Here is a 7,854-nt window from a genome sequence, read left to right as displayed (position 1 = left end):
ACACGAAGCAAACAGGGGAAGCAGGCTATAACAGAAACTAGGAAGTAACATACGGAGGTAACGAAAAACAACACGGCTAGAATCAAACAGGCTAACCTAAACGGAAGCTTCAAAACACAGCCATTCAAATAGCCAAACAACCACCGATCCAAACAATGAACAGGCAAGACAAAGGCCACAAGACAGGGTTTAAATACATGAACTTAATCAAGCCTAGAAACGAGGGACAGGTGTGGGAAATCAAACGAGGGGCGGAGAAAACGAAACTACGGAATGGAACTAAAAAAGACAAGACGCGGAAACCATGGATCATGGAAGCCGGGGGGGGACTAACCGTGACAGACTTGTGGTAAGAGAGGAAACATGTTGAATGAGAGCATAGCCAAGTGCGCCTTTGTAGACCACAGGCACAGAGGTGGTAAAGAATAACATTTAGGATTCAGGGATAGAACTCAGCTTTGGAGTGCAGAAGAATGTCAGATGGATGAGTGTAATGGGTGTAAAGGTTTCACTCTGCAAAAGGCAGCACTAACATACAATACATTCGTGTTTCTATTACTTTGTCTCTCTTTGAGAATTCCCTTAGGGTTTTTCTTCTGAACACACACACACACACGAGTTATTAAAGCAATTAATATGAGACAGATGAAAGAATGTAAAAATTTTCATGTGTCACAATAATTCAAAGGCCCTACATTTGATGCTCATTAATACAGAATCTATGAAATATCATGTCAATTCTTTCCAATTAACATCCTTAATACACTGTGTCTCTCTGAAAGTGTGATTTGCTCTTGAAGTGTGTAATCACTTGTCATAGACCTTAAATCGGATATTGTTCTGCGACAGGACTGGGTTGCCATTTCCCAGTGAGTGTCTCACTCACTCAACCATAAAGTCTTTCTTCACCACTTTAATCAGCTTTCACCCCAATTGTGCTTGCTCTAAACCATTAAGCAATAATGAATTCAAAGATGTTTCAACACAGAAGAGAGTGAGACACGTCTGGCGTGCTGCAGTTCCACTAAAGTGAGAATCTTTGTACTTCCCTCATTAGTTATGTGGGAAATGGCTCGATACACATCTCCAGCTCATCTCACAGGATGTGAGCAACCTTCATCCAGCATCCGGGCTTTGCTGATAGATGACGCCTCGCTCAGGCAACTGTTTTTGAACTCTCTGCTCAGCTTCACACAGCCAGCGCTGAGGGCCTTTTGGAGGCATCTAAACACTACCATCATGGCTCTGTTTCAGCGTGCTGGTTCTTAGCCACTCCAGTGTCACTGTATCTCCACACCATCTTCAGCTGTTTGCTAAGGTTGAGTGAAGTTACCCCTAGATCTTACCCACTTTGATGATATTAAAGACAGCACATTTAGGAATATCACTCCTGCTGATCCATTATCCTCTTTCCTGTTCATTAATCCCAGGTGTCACCCCGGAAATGGAGGACAAATGGGAATGCCTCATGAGTCATGGAAGGATTTCCAAAGAAGACTGAGAGATAAAACATGTTATGGTTTAAAAGAAAACATATTTGACTTTCCTCAGGTTCATTCAATTCCAATAGTAGCTAAATTATTTTAGTAGCTGAATCATGGAGTTATATGTGATGCAGTGCTCAGTCAGCTGCTTGGCCTTCCCATTGTTGAGCTGTGCTCTTGAGCCTGGGTAATGACGTTGATTTAATGCTGTAGTCTTTTCAAGCAGATTTGCTCTAATTTGTCTGTAATATGATCCTGGTGCAGCTGCAGTTTTCCTGCACCTAAACATGTCCACATAAATATGCATGCATACAGTACATAGACATAAATATACACACATACCCATCACATGTATACACATCAACACATATAGATACATACAGATATATCTCTCACCCCCCCCCCCCACCCCCCACACACACTTTAGAGGCACTACTGTACAACTTTCTACAAATTTGTTGCAGGGAACACTTCCAAAAGTACATTAAAACTGATCGAGATTAGTTTAGGATTTACTTTTCATTATATTATTTACAGATGCTGCTACTTTTTACAGCCTAACAGCTTTAGCAATTTTCTGTTTAGCTTCTTTTTTGTTTGTGCAGCAATGTAACAACAGTTAATGTGTTTTGCTGTGACAAAACACATACCATACTCCTTAAGGCTACCGGTAACCCCCCCCCCCCTCGCCGCCACACACACACCACTCATCTGTTTGCTCCTGTTCATTAAACCCTGTCAGTCATCTTGCTCATGCCGGGGTCTTGATTGCGGTTCAGCTGTCAGAAATGAAACACCTTGGCTGAGCACAATGCACTTTCTCTCACAGCACTGCAACCAAAGTGACAGAGCTCCAATAGCATTAAGCTATCCTCCCCGACCTGAAATGCATTTTCGGCAGGGTTAGCTGTGGCTTAGTGTTGTGGCAGTGCCTGTCAAATATGTGTTTTGTCTTCTCACCTTACAGATATTTAATCACCTCATATATTGTCGGTGAAAGGCTCCCTCTAGATCCAAACTGTTTTGTCAATGACATTTTTCTGATATCACACAAATTACTTTGGCAGGTTCCTTGGAAAGACATATGCTTGTGTTTTCTTTTCTGTAGATCCAGATGTAAAAATAAACAAGACCAGCTGATTAGGAGCTGCAGTGAAGAAAAGCTCCACACCTAAGTCCACATCGCATCCTTCACGGTTGCTAATTCACTGCATCCATGACAATACAGTACTGGTTTTTGTGTGTCTGCTGCAAGCAAGGTTAAATATAGCACTCTAATAACTAACTGCGGCCACAGGATGCACTGCAAGCCTGTGTGTGGCAGGGCTGCACTAATGAGGCAGCAGGTATGTGCAGCGAGAGCTAACGTGATTTGGCCCTCGCGCTCAGCAGATCCTATGGCACATAAGTGGCTGTGATGGATGAGTTGGTCCTCTCCCCCATCTGATGCAACACACACACACACACGCACACACACACACACACACACACACACACGGGCGCACAGCACCCAGAACCTAGACCCAGGCCTGGCTGGGTGGTGCCAGCCCTGGTGTGACATCACCACAGCACTGCGGATTGTTTCTGTTGCCTGTAAGTGCTACCCTTGTCTGCAGCATGAATAATGCAGCGAGGTGAGCTGCTGGGGCCGGGCCACGTCGGCTTGCATGAGTGCTGCAATTAGGCTAGCGTGGCCTCCTAATCGTCTGCAGCTTTGCTCCCAGGGCTGTGGGCAATAGATACTCTAGAGTCTGTCCCCTCAAGGGCAAGAGGGTGCGTTTTTAACAGGAAGACCAGGGGGACCATCTGTTGGGGGGGAATCTGCTGTGGTAACTTGACCAAACATTGGTGAAGGGGAGATGGTTTGTGCACACTGTTGTCCATTAGTACAGGGATGTTTTCAGAAAGCAATACAGATTTATCCCACTGTAGGATCTTTGACAGGGCTGCTGAGCTGATGAAACCCTAGCACAAAGGGAAATCGGTGGAGCAGACATTGCTTAAGGATGTGGATTGATGGACCCTTAAACCATACTATAAGATAGGTTCTGCAATAAAATAATAGATTACTAATCAGTAATAATAGATTCTTCTAGCTTCCATGAAATCAAAGTGGCGGGTTCAGAGTTTTTGATGTGAGTTTGATGTGAAACGATATATGTGTGTGGCTTCATGTAAAATAGGCTCATCCTTTGTTTGTAGGGTGGATATACATAAAGGATACACAGCCTGTGTTGTGGCAAGGTTGCACTAATGAGGGAGAAGAATGATAATTTTCCTGTCCCACAATTACAACTGCTACTAGCTATCAATAGGATGCTAATAGATAGCAGTATCAAGCAATGAGCCATGGTTCATTGCTCTGACTTTAATGGTGCACCTGTTTCCACTGTGGTCCTCTTCTCTCTCATCTGTAGTCCACATCTGCTAAATTGGCAAAGATGCGAAAAGATGTTAGCAAGAAGTCTTCCACAACTGGTCTTTATTACTTCATGTTATCTAGCTAGCTACTGTCAAGTGTGTTTACAGGTGCCCACCCTCAGGGTGGTTATTGGGTTGGTACTTGAGGCTTGTATTGAAAGCTGTAGGCTACTTACTGTCAAAAATAAGTCAATCCCCTAGACATGACCCACTCCAGTTTCCTGTTTCGGTAGGAAATATGTCAACATTGAGAATCAAATCACTCTCTTCAAGAATCCAGGCAGAGCTCAAACACGGGCCTGAGCATAAATGTAGCCTTTTCCATCAAATCTAATGTTGATTTTTATATGACTTGCTTGGATGCCTTGGGTGACTGAAGGATTCATAGTAATTTTTGCAGCTTGTTTGTTTCCATCAACACCTTTGCTAATTTAAAATGTAAATTACCCAAGTGAAATTATTTGCATTAGTGCAGTTTTGTGTTTTAAATTTCAACAATCAGTGAAAGAGAAACAGTTAAGCCTTGTCAGACAAGGTGTTGCATACCTCAGTGGAATTCCACAGAACAAACTGGGGCAGATGGAGCAGATGCCTCTTTTGTAGAAGATGTCAACAGTTGTACTTGTCAGTTATGCAACACTTACATTTTGGAGAGTGCATGTACAGAATGTGTCAATCGTTACTGTGGACATAAAGCAGGATGCTGACAACCATTTGAGGTATGGCTGTCAGTCATTACATTTAGCAATACCTTTTCTGCAATGTATATTTCTCACTATTGTTCTAAAGTTTTTATTGTTTGGCAATGTGACTTTCTCCTTTATTTTTTACTGCTGAAAGATTGGCCGGTTTTTAAATATGGATCGTGCCTTAACCGAAATACAGCCAGCCAGCTGGATTTCAGAGGTGACAGTTTCTTATCAATATTTCTTCTTGGGTGACAGGCCATTCCATGCCACCATCTGTTAGAGTCTCTCTAACCTTGAACTGTGCTGTCCAGAGGCTTGACCTTTCAGACTTGTGGGTGAACCATGTAGTTGGTTCATTGTTGAAAAAGTTTGGTAGCTAGAAACTTGCTGAGGCTTTATTCAGATCATTAAAAAAAAAAAGAAAGGTGTCCACTCTGGCAAAATCTGCAAGATGCAACTAGTATCTCCTAGACTCATTATGGCTTCACTGCAGTTTCAGTTTCAGATCACCCAGTTTCTCAAAAACTACAACAACTAAAAACTTTTTACTAAAGTGGACAGGGTTAAGTGTCAGTGTCTTTCAGAAAAGCTTTTTCACGAAATATTGGATGGAAACCTTAGTTTGTCTCATGGTATGAGATGATCTCTAAAATGCTTCAGATGGGAGTACAGCTTGATGATGTTTTTTGTCTTGTTTGCTGTATATGTAAATATATGCCAGGAAAATGCCAAGGACATTTGCATATTTTCCATCCGCTACATGTTCCAAAATTAAATGAAATAAAATTGGATGGGTAAGATAGTAGCTGATCTGTATGTTTTCTGGTATTAAAGACAGAAGTTATAAAAAAGTTCTAATTTTTATTTTAATGTTTATTTGTAGGGTATCCACTGATGTCTAACCCCAAGGATATGTCATGATTTTAAGCAATATCTCTCAAAATGGAAAACTTAATAGCATTTTATAAGCTATTTAAGCAGTTCCTTGGAGTTAAACCGATATACTCTAGAATGTTGAATCTTTTTTGCCTGGAGTCATCATAAAAGATTAAATTTGTCAGAGTTTATTAGCACACATAAAAAGACTTTATCACCATCACTGGCCATTGTTACAGCCATAATCTGCCAAACAGCACCATCAAAGAGTAAAGTACAATAACTCAGTTCTTAACGGTCAGAACAAACAATGCCAAATCACATTAAATTTCACTGAGATTGCTGCAATAAAGCCTGTCAGACATAAAAAGGGGCTTCACTTGCCCCAGTAGAACCATTCAGCAGTGGCAGCAAATATGATCCATGCCTCAATACTGTCCTGAAGAGCATGCTGGGAGTCTAGTGCTTTAGCACCAACTAATTAGACCACCATAATATTAAGAGCTGCTGGAAGCAATGCATCATGGGAAACATTTACACTATTGGTTCTGTTAGTTCGCCAAAATATAATGGCTCATAGGAGTCACATGACATAGCTTTCATGGCTGCAATCTCTGTCATTTGACTCCTCTGTTGATTCTTCATAATTTAACTGGGAGAAAAAAATTCAAATCATATGTAATTGTTACATCACAATAGGGAAATAAAGCAGTGTGCTACAAGGGGCTGCTCCAATTACTGTTCTCATTAAGGCAATTGAAATGACATGATGATATTATAAAACTCTAATGTGAAGGAGCACTGAGGCCTATACAGCACTACAAGAGCGCAAATGTCTAAAAGAACATACTAGGACTAAAGTGTGGGTGACATTCATATGATTTACATGGTCAGAACAGTTTAGATTTTGCTTATGTTGTTGAGATTCCACCTAGTGTTAAGATAAAGGCTGCAAAGTCTCTGAAGAACTAAAGGGAAAATGAATGTAGACATTGCAATGTTTGTGTGCGTGTGTCCACATGCTTGTGTGTGTGTTTGTGCGTGTGTGTGTGTGCGTCTGTGTGTGCGTGTGTGTGTGTGTGTGCATTCATGCATATCGTTTGCGTTCATGTGTGCTTACTGCCCCTGTCTGCTGCCAGGTTTAACGTGTCAATAGCTCCTCGCTTTAGCTTATTGATCCATCCAATTTCAGCCATGTGAACTTCGAAGATGGGTGCTCGTGTTTCCCCTGACAACTGTGGCCAATCTGCCATACACCCTAGTTTAGAAACCTTGGACATTAGAGAAGCCAGGCAGGCATTGGGGGAGCAGCAGGGTTTGTCTCCATGATCTCTGGTCTCAGAGGGCCTGAAATGGAAAGAGCAGTGTATGTCAATAACATGAAGTCCAGAGTCCTCATGTCACCCCATACTTTACAGATCTTAACTCAAAGGCATTCTGGAATTTATAGTTCAGTGGTATTTAAATAGTGATACTAGGTAATTTACCGAAGACCAGAGGTTCAACAGATCAAAGCAATTTGTATGTGCCACTTCTGTCAGCACTAATGTAGTTTCCAACATGTAATGGCATGTGTAGAGAAAAACAGAAAACCTGTTTCACATAGCCTTGACTTCCAGGTGAGAGCATGGACATGCTGTACCAATGACCTGGAATTAACCTTCTTACTGTGCTTTAAGTAAGGGGAATACATTTCAAATGCAAGTATTTCTAGTGAACTTTGCATTCTTTTTGTCAGGCTAATAGGCATGTTGCAGCAGGATGTACAGCAATCATTCAGCAATGTTCTAGCATTCATGGTAAGTGCTACCAATCACATTCACTTCTCTTGACTTTGCTGACTCGAAACAGATATTACAGAGACTAGGTACTGGATAGAAAATGGACTGAAGTATTTTTGCATGGGTACTGTAATATCTACCCAAGGTTTACCAACAATGACTGAAAAAGTGTTTTGGATGTTTGTAGTTACAAAGATTAGTTGTCAGTTACAAATTAGTTGGTAGTATTTGAACAAGTCAGAGAAGGAAATCGGAGAAGGGTAGTTGAAAAATGAGACTCTTCGTAGCAGTATATCAGTCCTACAGGAAATGTGTACACAGAAAGGCTCAGCAACATCAGCCAGACAGGACGTGTGTACAATAATGCTCACTGACATCAGCCTGACAGGAAGTGTGCATACAATAAGGCTCAGCGGCATCAGCAGGACAAGAAATGTGTCTATAGTGACTTTCACAAATATAATCAAGATGTCAGGTGGCTGAGGATTTGCTCTCCATTTCTCACACATGCCTATGGAAACAGTACCCCATTTGCAGAGACAGTAGCCCCTTAGCTGAGACAGTAGCCCCTTAGCTGAGACAGTAGCCCCTTACCTGAGACAG

Source organism: Electrophorus electricus, chromosome 12, assembly GCF_013358815.1.
Source record: "Electrophorus electricus isolate fEleEle1 chromosome 12, fEleEle1.pri, whole genome shotgun sequence".
Taxonomy (NCBI): Eukaryota; Metazoa; Chordata; class Actinopteri; order Gymnotiformes; family Gymnotidae; genus Electrophorus; species Electrophorus electricus.
The sequence above is the reverse complement of the archived record's forward strand: the minus strand, read 5'-3'. Positions refer to the sequence as shown.